This window comes from Marmota marmota, unplaced genomic scaffold, assembly GCF_001458135.2.
Source record: "Marmota marmota marmota unplaced genomic scaffold, marMar, whole genome shotgun sequence".
In the NCBI taxonomy this organism is placed as follows: domain Eukaryota; kingdom Metazoa; phylum Chordata; class Mammalia; order Rodentia; family Sciuridae; genus Marmota; species Marmota marmota.
The window spans coordinates 891569-905664 of record NW_026000108.1 but is presented as its reverse complement, the minus strand read 5'-3'; the positions used below and the strand labels follow the sequence as shown (position 1 = coordinate 905664).

General features: G+C 54.6%; 1 long non-coding RNA gene across 1 annotated transcript; it reads right to left on the bottom strand.

Annotated features, from left to right (window-relative positions):
• Positions 1-2216: 2216 nt before the first annotated feature.
• On the bottom strand, positions 2217-14083 carry LOC107139074. The gene is made up of 2 exons (XR_001503089.2): positions 10832-14083; positions 2217-10787 (listed from the first exon to the last, which is right to left on the bottom strand). It is a non-coding gene; the product is annotated as an uncharacterized LOC107139074 (long non-coding RNA).
• Between the last annotated feature and the right edge of the window lie 13 nt (positions 14084-14096).

The following is a 14096-nucleotide window of genomic DNA, read 5'->3' as shown; positions in this document are numbered from 1 at the left end:
GGGAATACAAGTATGTGGATATAGACTAGGTCTGTGTCTTAGAACCTGGTGGCCCTGGTTGGAGGGCCCTATAGGAGCAGTCACCCCAAGACATTGAGGGACCTGTGTCTCTGTGGCCACAGGCCTCCATTCTTTGAGAGAACCAAGTTCATGCCTTAAGCAGTTATAAGTGATTGTCTTCATTGTGGCCCCAGGGATCATTCCCCAGATAAGAGCCAAGAGCCTGGTGCCCTTTGTTCCTGGGGAGGGCAGCACCTGTGCAACAGCACTGCCCACAGAGGCCTTTGAGGCTTCCCACTCTGACCTGGTGTGCCTGCTGTTGCCAGGATTTGCAGTGCTTTGGGTGTGTTGCATTCTGGGTATGGTAATTTCTAGAAGCTCAGACTGGGAGCTGGGGAGAGTACCCACATTCCGACAGTGCCAAGGACCCTGGCAGGAAGAACAGTGCTTGGCACCAGCATCCCAGTGGTAGATGCCAGGTTTGAGCCCACAGGGCCCAGCTCAGCCCCCAGCATCCATACAAGAAAGGATGCCCCCCACCCAGCTCCTCAATGCACCTCGATACCTTCAAATCTCATCCCTCAAGAATGTCTATGTGGGCTGGGGCTGGGGCTCAGTGGTAGAGCACTTGCCTTGAATGTGTGAGGCACTAGGTTCGATCTTCAGCACCACATATAAATAAAAAATAAAGGTCCATTGACAACAAATAAATAATTAATTTTTAAAAAAACAAGCAGTGTCTAGGGGCTAGGGGTATGGCTCAATGGTAGAGCACTTGCCTAGCATGTGTGAGGCACTGGGTTCGATTCTCAGCACCACATAAAAATAAAAATAAACAAAAATAAAGATTCATCCTATATATATATGTGTGTGTGTGTGTGTGTCTATGCCTCCACTTCTGCTCCTGCTCTTCTCCCTGCAGGTGGGGTGGGTAGGGTAGAGTTCTCACCCATCAGTTTTCAGGGTCTTTCCATGGCCACCCATCCTCCACAGTCCAAGGCCCACCCAAGTGGCCTCATTGGCATGGACTCAGGTGCAATGGGAAAGGGACTCATGATGAATAACAAAGCTACTCTTGACCCTCTGGAGATTCCACGTGTTTCAGGAGCTCAGTGCCAAAAACCAGAGATAAAGAACAAATTTTAAAATATATACAAACATATGTATGTATTTTGTTTTTGTGCTAGAGGTTGAGCCTAGGACCTTGCTATTGCTAGGCAGATGCTCTACCCCTGAATCACACTCCCAGCCCAGGGTCAAATATGTTGTTCATCATACTCCAGTACCCTTCACTGCCAGGGTCTCTGTCTCTTTAGTTCTGACTTCTGAAACCTTAGTGTGGGTGGGTGGCTCAACTAACCCACCATACCAGGGGAGGGGTTTGGGGGCACACAGGCCCCCAGAAGCCCCCTCTCCTCCACTGAGTGTCTCCCATGAAGCCTGTCTGGGGGACCTCCCCTTGACTCCTGTATCTCCCCCAGGGGTCTCACAGCCAGCTCTGGGGGCACACCAGCAGGCCCTGCTTTGGTCTCACAGGCATCCAGCACTCAGAGGCACCCCAGCAATGACTCACGCATAAAAGCCAGCACCACGTCTCCTGGTTTTACAAAAGGAAGGAGCTTTATTATGAGGCCGACCACAGGAGGGCAGGTACTGTAAGCCCAGATCTGCTTCCAGATCTATGACATCAGAGGAGTTGTCAGACAGAAGAGCAGGGGATGCTTGCTTACTGAATGGCAAGAACCCCTGTCTGCTAGTGTGGAGGGCACTGCACCTCTTCACGGGTCACACGATTCGTTTCTTGGGTGTCATCACGCTCTGTTCAGGGGGTTCTGAGCTTGAGACATCAAAAGGTCATGAAACAGCCAGGCATGGTGGCCCCTCTCCTGCAATTCCAGTGACTTAGGAGGCAAGAGGATCACAAGTTCGAGGCCAGCCTGGATAACTTAGCGAGACTGTCTCAAAACAAAAATTTTAAAAGGGCTGGGAATGTAGCTCAATGGTAGAATGCTTGCCTGGCATGTATGAGGTCAGCAGTCAGTTCCCTAGTAGCAATAATAGTGATAATGATGTCATTTCCATGTAAGCTGGAGTCTGTGCTGGACTTGCTGGACTGAAATTGCCCTGTGGTATGTTGACCTGCTCATCTCGTGAGAGGTGGCTCAATTGTGTGTAAAACTTAATCTTGAATAAAACCTGTACTTCACATCAAATGATAAGATTACACATAGTTGAGTGGTTTATTGGCAAGAAAATAACATGATTTGATTTTTTCCTTGAAATTATTTAGTAGTGGCAACCTATAATTAGTTTCTACGATTAGATAGAGATTGAATCCAACCAAACCACATAATTGGTATTTTCACAACATCTGCTTATAAATGTTTCCGAGGAAACGGCTTCCCAGCTGCCCGGAGGGAGGAGGCCCAGAGGCCCTGCCTAGGATTGCCAGGAGATGGGCAGCCTCCAGGGTCCTAGTGGGCTCCACCAGGGGTAGGTGCTGGGGTCTGAGCTTGTTCCTACTGCAGAAATTGTAAGAAGTTCCTTCTAGAAGGTGGCATGAGGCCTGAAATTAAAAGGCTGGGGTGTAGGACAAAGTTAGTGTCTTGGGTCCAGAAAGGCCTATCACAGGTGGACAGTATCTCCAGCAGAGGTACAGCCCAGACAGGGCTCCGACCAAGAAGAGCTCTGGCGAAGTGCAGCTGGTCTTGTGTGCCCCTGCACCTGCTAAGGAAACCTGGTGCTCACACGCACACAGGTGGCCTGCGGGAGGGTTGCCGCCTGGAGGTGGAGGGCTGCAGCAGTACCAGGGCCAGCTGTGGGGAGGAGATGCAATGGCAAGGCAACAGCCCGGCCATCTGGCCTGAGGTCTCCACACGGTCACTGAGACCCTTACTATTTGGGGTCAAGTTAGTAGAATTAATCTACTGCTTTCCTGACTCTCAGCCATGGAGCCAACTGATAATTAGGAGGACACTTACAGCCACAGGTAATCACCAACACACGAAGTCACAACAGAATGTCCCAAGAGGAGACAAGTGTAGCGACATCCCGGTGGCAATGTGTCCAAAACTGGAGGAAACAGCAGAAATGGAATACCCTCTGCAGAGCCCAGGAGCAGACCAGGGCCTGACTGGTGGAAACCGCCAGGGGGCAGCCAGGGAACAGGGGCACATCCCTCCCCTGTGTCCCAGAGTCGTCCTCAGCGAGGTAGTGGCCAACAGCCAGTTCTCAGCCCCCAGAGTGACACACCGTCTGTTACTTCCCATATTCAAAGCCACGCTGTGAGCTGGTGCCATTGTGCTGTGGCCCATCTTAGAACACACAGAGAGTGACATAAGTGCAGTCCAGCCTGGAAGGGCCGGTCACCTGGTGTGGCAGACACACCTTCCCCTGATGGGTTCTGGTAGACACACCGTACCACATCAGCCAGGGGGCAGTCTGGGACCCTGCCTCGGTGTCTTCTGTGACCCTTCCAGTCTGTCTCTCCCCAGGGACACTGTGGCTGTTTCTCTGCACAGGTTGGTTTGTCTGCTCTTAAGCTTTGCGTTCAGTCATCCCCCTTACCCTTGGGAATATGGTCCCAGGCCCCCAGGGGTGCCTCAGGCTGCAAGTTAGTCACAGCGAGAGATTAGCAACAACTAATGATAAAAAGAACAACTGTGACAACATACCATCACAGAAGATATTTAAGCCAGGTTTGATGACACACTCCTGAGACAAGAGGAAAGAAAGTTCAAGGCCAGGCTCAGCAACTTAGAGAGACCCAGTCTCAAAATAAAAACGAGAGAGCACCCCTGGGTTCAATCCCCAGCACCACACACACACACACACACACACACACACACACTTAAAACTTATACCTTGCTTATTTCTGGGATGTTCCATGCAGTTCCTTGCACCACAGGGAGCTGTGAGGTGGGAAGTGGGGCGGGGGGACGAGGGACACTTGAGTGTTCCCATCAGGAGATGGCATCCATCTGTGTGAGGTGGGAGTCTTCCTCTCCACGGGTGTGCCCCCTGCTGCCCACTGTCCTTCATTCATCCTGCGTGGTGCCAGCCAGGCTGCCTGCCATAGGGCTGAGTTGGCCCACTGCAGAGGGTTCTTGTGCAGGGTCCTGAGATCAGGTCTCCTGTCTCTCCTGGGGTATGGCTGGGAGTGGAATCCTGCCTAGCAGACAGTGCTGGGCACCCACCGGGGTGCAGGCTGTTGCAGGCAGGGCTGCTTTACCACTGAGCCACACCCCAGCCCCTTTTATGTCTTGTCTTGTAACAGAGTCTCCAAAGTTGATCTGGCTGCCCTCAAAGTGCGATCCTTCTGCCTCAGCCTCCTGAGCCACTGACTTGGATTACACCCAGCTTGAATGTCTCCTCCTGTTCTCACAAAAAAAAAAAAAAAAAAAGAAGGAAGGAAGGAAGGCAAGAAAACCTTCTGCCTTGGGTTTTTTGTTTGTTTTTTGAGACAGGGTCCCTGTACTGCCCAGGCTGGCCTGGAACGGCTAGGTCAAGCAATCCCCACCTCAGCCTCCGAGCAGCTGGGACCACAGGCACAGGCTGCCTTCCTGGCTTATGTATCAGCAACTATGAAGAGTTAGACATTGGGGCTGGGGTTGTGGCTCGGTGGCAAAGCGCTCACCTTGCACATGTGAGGCACTGGGTTTGATCCTCAGCACCACATAAAAATAAATAAAGATACTATGTCCTTCTATAACTTTAAAAAAAAAAAAAAGAGTTAGACATTTACGTCTTTTGCCCCAGAGAACCTGCTTTTTAAGATTCCTTCTACAGAAAGGCCCGTAAGTGTGTGGAGACCCAGGACAGTGAACTCGGGTGTGGTCACAGGCAGCCACGAAGGGACAGTGTGTCCCATGGGGAGAGGTAGTCAGAGCTCAGGGGAAATACACCTGGCAGAGCTGCCTGGACAGGCACGAGCCTTCCAAGCTACATCACCAACAGCGACATCAAGCCACCTGCCTGCTGTGCGCCACAGGGGCAGAAGGTGTCCCCTGCCCGCCTGTGACCACGATCTCATTAGACCTTACCAGGGTCTCTGCATATGTAATCAAGTTGTGAATCTCGAGGTGAAGTGTCCACACTGCGGGCAGCAGCTAACCTGGATGACAGGTGTCCTTCTGAGAGAAAAGGACCTGAGACACAGGGAAGAGGGGGGCCAGAGTGAGTGGTCACGGCCCCGGAGCCCTCAGTCCTGAGGCGGCCATGGCAGAGGCATCAGACACTGGGGACACCTGGGCCTCAGCCCCCCACTCTGGCGGAAGGAATGAGTCGTGTTTCCAGCCACCAACTGGGTACTGAGTCGTCACAGCAGGCCCGGGAGTGTGACTTCCTTCTTTCCAAAAGAAGCAAGAAGAGCAGCGCAGGTCGTGGGAGAGGGGCCTTCCTCCTTGTGCTTGTGGTCCTGCCTGGCTACTCATGAGCTTTGCCCTGCAGCTCTGGACTGGAGGGCCCGTGGGCAGAGAGGGCGTCAGGCCAGGACGCCAGCCGACCCTCCGCTCGGGCGGGGGCTGTGAGGTCTTCCCGCAGCCCACCCTTCCTTTCAGCCAGACTCAGGTGCTGGATTGCTGGGCGGAGCCGGAGCCAGTCGCACCTCCTGGGCTCCCAGCTCCTTCCTTCCGCTCTCTTCATCCTCCCCAGGCCCAGAGACTCCCAGGAGGAGCTTGGAGACTGAAGGTGAGCGTGAGGGGTCCTGGGTGACAGCGCTTCCTCTTCTGGCCACTTCCCCAGGTAGTGACTGAGGGTGCAGTGAAGGGAAGGTGGGAGGTGTGGCTGGCCACCAGGCTCCTGGGTACTGCTCTGCGGTCCTGAGAGGTCCTCAGAGGCTGGCTGCATGCCACAGCATGGGGGTCTCACCCCTGCAAGACACTGGTGGGCACACCCTCTCCACACAGGGAAGGGCTGAGGCAGGAATCCAGGGCCACTCTGCGGCAGGAAGAGCTGTTTGCAGAGGCAAGGCCAGGGTGTGCCCAAGTTGTGAGCAGCCTGGGTGGGAAGGGGCAGCGGGCCAGCACAGTGAGGCACAGACCTACTCCACAGCCCTCCCACTGACCTGCTGGGAGTGGGCCACAGGGCAGATCCCAAGCAGAACTGGGATGGGAGGGGGCAGATCTGCAGGTGGAGGAATGACCAGCACTCAGATAGATTCGTTTTAAAATGTTCGGAAGAGCAATGAATCCCTATTTGGCTGTGGATAGCCAAAACCAACAAACCAACAAACATCATATGTAAGAGCACAAATACTGACATTCTACACTAAAATAGCTTCTATACTGTGGGTACTTCAGAAGTTAGTCAAACCCACTGTCATGTGTCTTCAAGAAGTCAAAATAGGGATTAATTTTGTTGTGTAATAATTCCCCACGGTAGGATGAAAACAACCAGACCTTAGGGGACTGCTTCCTGCTGGAGGGGGCCTCCTTGTGTGGCCTCCGGGAGGCCCTGCTGTGGCTGCCTATTGAAGAGGGTCCATGAACAGATCAGCCCAGCCCTACACAGGTTGCAGAAAGCCTGAGTTTGCAGTTTGCTCTGCACATAATTTGATCTTATGCTGGAGGCTCCCACATTACATCGTTATCACAAAATTATTCTTCAATAAAAGCACCTGCTTTGTGATCCCAATTCTATTAATTTGGCACGTCCTTTCATCCATCACCAGGGATGCCAGCAAAGTCATTTGTCACAGGTCCAGAACAGACGACTTGATCTACTAGAAAAGTACGTGGACCTGCCAGTTGTTAACAGTGCCGTGACCACTGCTGCTTCAGGTGTGGCCCTTGGTAACTGGACTTCTTAAGCAAGTGCCCCGTCCTTCTGGAGAGGAGGCTGTGGAGCGCCTGTAGTACACTGAGGTCAGTAGGCCTGTCCACACCTCCCTTTGGGGAGCAGTACAGGCTGCAGGACAACGGATGTGGTCAGTGAGCTCCCTGGGGTAGCCTGGGCCCCCAGAAGCCAGTGCTGCAAAGCTGGAGGGCAGTTCCTAATTGCTTGGCCAAAATAGAAGGTGGGTCTGGTAGCAAAATTTTCCATATTTTTCGCCTTATTTACTTAAACAATAGAATCTGCTACATCAATAACATGGTTCTTCCTGCCAACTAACTGTGTGTGTGTTCCTCCTGCCTTCGCCAGAGCCACGGAGCAGGAGCAGGACGGCTTCTCTGCCGTGTAGCAGGTTCCCATTCCAGTCCCCACCATCTTAGTGAGGTCTCAGTGACGAGTGTGTTGGGAGGGACAGAGCTGGGTCTTTCAGGAGCGGCCTCTGGTCACTGTACACTCTTCCTGCCTAGCAGAGGGGGTCCTGCAGGCCAGGACTCACCCCACTCCTGTCTGCAGGACCTGCGGCCAGGCCACCGTCCCTCCTTTCTCTTTTCCCACTCAGATGGAGGGGGCTCCAGACCAGAGGGATTCCAGGAACATGGTGAGCAGTAAGAAGGGCCCCAACTCCCGACACCCCATTCCCAAAACTGGCTGTGCAGCACCTGCATGGAGCCTAGGACGTGGGCTCCACCCTTGGTCAGAGCCCTGGGGCTGACCTTGCCCTCAGTCTTTGCAGGCCATGAGGAACCGGTGGAAGAGGCTCCTGGCCAGCTGCTCCGTGTGCTCGCCTTCCTGCCTCAGGGACAGATACCTGAAACAGCAGTTTGGAAGAGGGGAGCTTTCTCGTGCTCATGGCCTCAGAAGGTTCAGTCCACAGTGGGGGTGGGCTGGCTCCAGGGAGAAACATCCCGATGGAAGTCACGGCAGAGGAAAGCTGCTCAGCTCTGGCAGGCCCCAAGCACAGAGAGACGGAAAGGGAGGAAGGGGCAGGGGACAAGATATACCTTCCAGCACACACGCCCAGTGGCCCCTTCCTCCATATCACACCACCCCCTGCAGTCTCCATCCCCCCAGCAGCCACATCACGGTCCATCCGTGGATTAATCCACTCTGAAGGTCATCCCCCTTGTGATCCAGTCCCTTCCCAAGAGCCCATCTCTGGACGCATGCAAGCCTTTCGGGGGCACTCCAGATCCAAGCGAAAACAGCTATGATCTGGAGCTGGTGTCGGGCTGCATGCGATAACCTGGTCAGTGTCTTTGGGAGGAAACACGGGTCCTGGGTCAGCAGCAGCCATTGGAAATGAAGACTCTAAGATGCACCACAATGACATCAAAACATCAAAGCTCTGAGGTGTCCCTCTGCAAAGATGGGCACAACTTCAGAGTGGGAAGCAGCAGGCCTTTCTAAGAGAAGTCAAATGGGGCCCGAGGACGGGAGAAGCAGGCTGCGGCTGGTGTCCGTCTGTGTGGACTTAGCTGTTGCATCCCATCTCTTCTGGTGACTGTGGAGCTGGACCCTCTGCTGATCTCTAGGCGTTGCTCAGGAGATGGCCGGAGACACCTGTGATCCACGCAGCTGTGTTCAGCTGACAGCAGCTGCCTCTCAAAGCAGAGCGGGGTCAAATGGAGGCACCCTGAGCACGCCTCTGTGAGCTCCTGTGTGCTCTGTTTGGCTTCTGTTAAACCAGATGATGTCACCATTTTTGCTTTCAGCAGTCAATGGTCTCAGAGAAGGCTCTGTCCAGATGGCTCTCTCCCTCTCTCCTTACTCGTTCCCAGCTTCAGGCCCCCCCCTTCCACCCGCTGTTGGCGCTGGCCTGCTGGAAGGAGCCCCTCAGCAGAACCCATCTTGCTCCTTCGCTTTGGCTGGATGTGAGAGCCGCTCGGCCTGTCATTCACTCTGCCCTGCAGGGCGGTTCGCTGACCTCTGGCCGCTGTGTCTTCTGATGAAATGTGTTCTTGTCCCTCACTTTTCCACCTCTGCCCCTCAGCAGTGCGGCTGGTGTGCCGAGGGGCTCCCGGAGCTTCCCTTGTTCATCAAGTTTGGAAAGTTCTAGACCGTCATCTCCGCACACACTATTTCAGACCCTGGCCCCTCTGTGTCAAGCCACACACTCACTAGTCCACTTGGCCACATCCCACGGGTCCCAGATCTCTTTTTCAAAACTCCTTTCCTTTATTGGGCCTCAGTTTGGGTGATTCTGGTTTCCTGTCAAGGTTACTAGCTCTTTCCTCTGGAGTGAAGCTCATCTAGTTAATTCTCCATTCCTGACATCACATTTTCATTTTTAGAATCTCCATTTGGCACTTTTTTTAAGTTCCCACTCAGCTGCTTAAGTTTCCCACCTGCTTGTGCATGTCACCCACGTTTCTGCCACGTTCTCTATCACACCAGTCCTGGTTGGGTCTCTTTGGGCCATCGGGCTAACATCTCCAGATCCACTTCTGTCAGCACCTTTTTCCTTCTCCCATGGACCATTTTCTTGCTTTTTGTGTGTGTCTTGTAATTTTTTGTTTTATGCCGCTCATCATGAATAAAGACTTGTTGACACAGAAGTGATTGATACTTATCTTTATCAAATAAAGGACAGACTTCTTCTTTGGTAAGGACACTGAGTGAGGGATGAATTGATTTATTTGCAGCTGAGCTGGGTCTGAGCTCTGTTGTGCTTTCAGTGAAATTCAGTTCACCATGACCATGAGTGTAAATATTTTGGAAGATGAATCGGAGCTTCCCCTCCTGAGGAAATTTAACTCTGAATGCTGGTGAAATGCTCAGGCCTCTCAGGGCCTCATCGTCTGGCCTCCTGAGCTGGGGGTTCCTCTCTGCCTTGCATCACATATCACTGGTTGCTCTCCACGCTGGGTTTTCTGTGACTCAGGACATCTGTCTGCCCTCTGTTCTGTCCCAGACTCAGGACCATGGCATGTGCTCAGCCGACGCCATGCATGTGGGGGGCTTCCCCCAGGCCCCCCCTCACCCAGTGTTTAGGACCTGACCCCCATACTCCCTGCAGACCTGCCCGGGGTGGAGAGGGATACTCAGCACTCCAGTCCACATGTACCAAGTCCAGCCAGCTTCTCCCAGCACACATTCCTCCTCAGACCTCTACAACAGAGAGGCAGTCATGCTCCTTCTCTCCAGGAAAACTCTGATGCCTCTAGTTGATCCAAGGTCCTCCATATCCTCAGCTCTTTGATGCAGTTAGAAAAAACAAGCTGTGATGCTGTGGCATGTCCCCTGGTTCTCAGGATGGGCAGGAAGTCCCTTTGTGGTGTCCATGTCCCCGAGGAGATAGCCATCCTCTCTGAAGCCTGATTTCAATGGAAGAGGAGACAGCAAGGCAAGGTGTGTGAAGGCCAGGGTTCTCACCTGTTGGTGCTCTGACGCCTTGTGCTCTGCCGTCACAGTGAAGCACATTGTCACCCACAGTGGAGTGTCTCTTTTGCTTTCTAAGAAAGAGTATTCATTCTGGATTTTCCACATTTCAAGACTTGCGTCCTGCACAGTGGTGATGTCTTCACGCTGAACTCCGTTGGGCTCTGACAGGTTTTTGCTGTTTATTTTACTCACTTAAGCTCAGAGAATTTCAACCTTTCCTAGGGCACTAGCAACAGTTCAGGACCTTTATAGAAACTACGGAAAGAGTTGAGTTGGCCGAACCACCTCCAGACCCCTTCTCTGTGGAGTGTGGGTCCTCCAGCGGCCAGGGCTCCACATTGTAGACAGGAGGCCCACGTGGGCTGCTTGGACAGGAGTGTCTACCTGAACAGCAAGGAGCCATGCAGGCCGGGCGAGGGGGAGCTCTCTGGGCCGCCATGCTCTGCTCACAACGCCAAGGGGTTCCAGAATTCTCCACCTCACCTGGCCTTTGTAGCCCCTGGGGCAGGTGTTTGTCAAGGTGGAAGGCGGGGACACACCCCGGGGGCCTGTCAGCTCAATGACCACCTGAATACCTAGGCCGGTGACGTGGGCCCCTGTGCCCTTGGTGGGGCTCCACAAAGGGGACGGGCCAGCCTGGCCTCCACCTAGGTCCACCTAGGCCACCTCCTGCTGCCAGAACAGGCTGCAGACGCCCTCTGGATCCAGGGGACATGGGAAGTCTTCGCTGTTTCTGGGGGTGCACTTGTGCAGTTCAGTGCAGGAGCTGATGCTGGCTCTCCCTGTGACTTCCCAAGAGCACAGTGGGACAGGACTGCCTCAGACAGCAGCAGCAGCCCAGAGGTTTCCTTAATGGAGCTCCAGCTTGCACACAGGGGTGAGGTGTGAAGAGGCTGTGGCTGGCAGGAGACCCGAGATCCAAGATCCCAGTGCCCCCTGGGAGCTGGGAGGCTGCTCCTCCCCCTCACCCGGGAGGGAAGGATCTACAAAGCAGGCACTGCCTTCTCCTTCCCCCTGTGGGCCACTGTCATTTTGGCCACAGAGTTTGCTGACCATGAAATCAGCCGAGGTGGGAGGGCCTCCTGAGGGTCTCTCGCCTGCCCCATCAGGGCCCCCACCACCCAGCTTCTGTGCTGGCAGCTTGCCTGGTCCACATGCAGACGTGGCCTCTGAGGTGGTGTGGCTCTCTCAGTCCTCGAGGCCCCACCCTCACCTGGACGTGCTCCACACTTTCCAGGGCCCCTGGGCTCTCTGCTTTTGAGCAGTGGGGCCTTGTGTGTAATAGGACATCCAGGAGCCCGTGGGAGGGGACCTGCTCAGGTCACATGGGGCCTTTAATTAAACTAGGGACGGCTTCAGCTGTTGCTTCTGTGATCAGCATGTTGGCCCCGTTCACCCTCCTGTGGTGGCTGCCAGCTCTGTGTATGCTGGGCCATGTGATGGTACAGGCAGAGCAGGGCCGAGGGGCCAGGTCCTCCCACACAGGCTCTGCGGGGATCCTGGTGACACACGCACAGGGGCAGAGCTTCAGCGGAGCCCCCGGCTCGAGAGCTGGCATCAGCAGGCAGCGCCCCATTCATGCCCTGCAGAGGTGCCAGGAGCACGTGGGGTGGACAGGAGAGCGAGGGAGGCGCTGGCAGGACCTGGAGAACCGCAGTGTGGCCACGTGAGAGGAGCAGAGAAGGCAGAGGAGGGCAGCCTGAAGCCCTGCCACACGGCGGCCACGAAGGCGCTCCTCAGGCACCGAGGCACAAGTCGGCCTGGATTCTAGCTCAGCACCAAAAGCACAAGCAACAAAATGAAAATAAAAACACCGGACTTCACCCAAATTAAAAACCCTGTGCATCAGAGGTCATGGTCAAGTGGGTGAAAGGCAAGAATGGGGGGGACCCTGACAAATCGAGCATCTGCAAAGGGACACAGAAGGAGTCCCGCAGCCCCACTCAGATGCGGCCCAGCCAGGCGCAGTGGCCACACCTGTGATCCTCGCCCCGGGGAGGCTGAGGCAGGAGGGTCACAAGGTCAAGGCCAGCCTGGGCCACTTAGTAAGACCCTGTCTCCAGATAAAAAGGGCTGGGGTGCAGCTCAGTGGTGGAGCACCGCTGGGTGCCGTCCCCCCACAAGGAAAAGGGAAGAAATGGACAAAGGACTTGAGTAGACATCTCTCTGGCCTGTGCTCTGGGACAACGTCAGCACAGGCCAGTCAGCACAGCCAGGTGTCCTTTCTGTGCATGAGTGGGGCCACTGTCCAAGGCACGGGAAACACGGGTGTGACTGATGGGCAGCAGAGTTGGAAACTCGTGCTGTGCCGGTGCATGTGCATCCCGCGGCAGAGACTTGCCCGGGAGCTGACAGCTGTCCAGACAGGTTTTACATGAGCCGTGCAGCACCACTTACAACAGCCAACAGGGTCAGACGTGTCCACCCACCAATGAGGGACGGGCCAGCTCAGTCTGTCCCTGTGATGAATGAAAGTCACATCATGCACAAACCTCGAGCACACGTGCTGGGGACAGGCAGACACAGGCTACACATGTGCCCTTCCACATCAACAAGATCCCCGAGGAGGTGAATCCTGGGAGGCAGAAAGTGGGCTGAGGGAGGACACAGAGACGGCCAGGCAAGGGCCTCTTTCCTGTTGCTGTCTGCATGTCTTCTTTCTTCTCTTCTCTTTTTCTCTTGGTGGGACAGGAACTTATCTTCCGTGACCTCACTTCCATTCTGTTTAAGTGTATGAGAAGAACAGCTCAAGCCCACCAGAAGGTCACCCGAGACCAGTCTTCAGCAGGGGACTTCTGAAGGGGCACAGGGGGCACCTGTACCCCTGGCCAGTCTGCAGCCTCAGGTTGCAGCAGAGAGCTGCTAGAGCAGCCCACACACTTGGGACCCTCCTGCGCACAGGCTCCTCTGTTGAGGGACTCAGGGGGCACCTGGGACCTCCTGGGGCACAGCCTCCTCGGGGGAGGGGCACAGCCTCCTGAGAAGCAACCTGCTCTTCCTTTTCAGCCTCTTCAGGGTCTCATAGAAGTAGTAGCCACCTCCACAGGTATCCACGAGAAATGGTGCCACTTGTGTGCAGGACTTCTGGGGCCAGCCTCCAGCACATCGGGCCAAAGGCAGTCCCCAGGCTTCGTGGGGTGGCAGTGTCCACGGGGCACAGGGGAGAGTCTGGGTTGTGGAGCAGCGGCAGGCATGTTGGCATGAGAGGCCTGTGGGAGTGGCTAATGGTCAGTCCTGATGGGAACCTTCCAGAGTCATGGCTGCGGAAAGACAGTCCAGATCTGGCTGGTGAAGGCTCCAGGAGGGAGGCCGCCAGCAACAGGGGTGGCCAAACTCCATTGCTGCCCACTGGCTAGTGTCCTGGAGGCCATAACCTGACGTCAGCAGGGGTTCAGTGGCAGCCCTGGCCTGACTCCTCCCGGGGCCTCTTCAGGCTCATGACACCGATGCCGCTGCCTTTCCTTTTGCAGACACACCATTCCATTTGGAAACCAGGGCCATGCCAGCTAAGCAGGCTCTGGCTGCGAGGAACTCGAGGACACCCTCCTCCCACATTTGCAGGACACCTAGGGCTCCAGGCATTGTAACAGTTTCCCTTTAGTTTAGAATAGGAATCAAGAAGGAGGCCTGGTGTCTGGAACCACCCCTGAGTAGCACAGCAGAAGCGCGTCTTCTTGCTGGCCACCTGTAGGTCTTCTGTGAAGAAATGTGTACCCGAGTTCTCTGCCCATTTTTAGTGGATTGTAGAAGCTCTTTATATATTCTGAATATTAACCCTTTTTCAGATAATTTACAAACCTCTTTTCCTATTTTGTCGTCTGTCTTTTCACTTTCTTTTTTGGGGGGGAGGTCTGGGGATTGAACTCGGGGGCACTCCACCACGG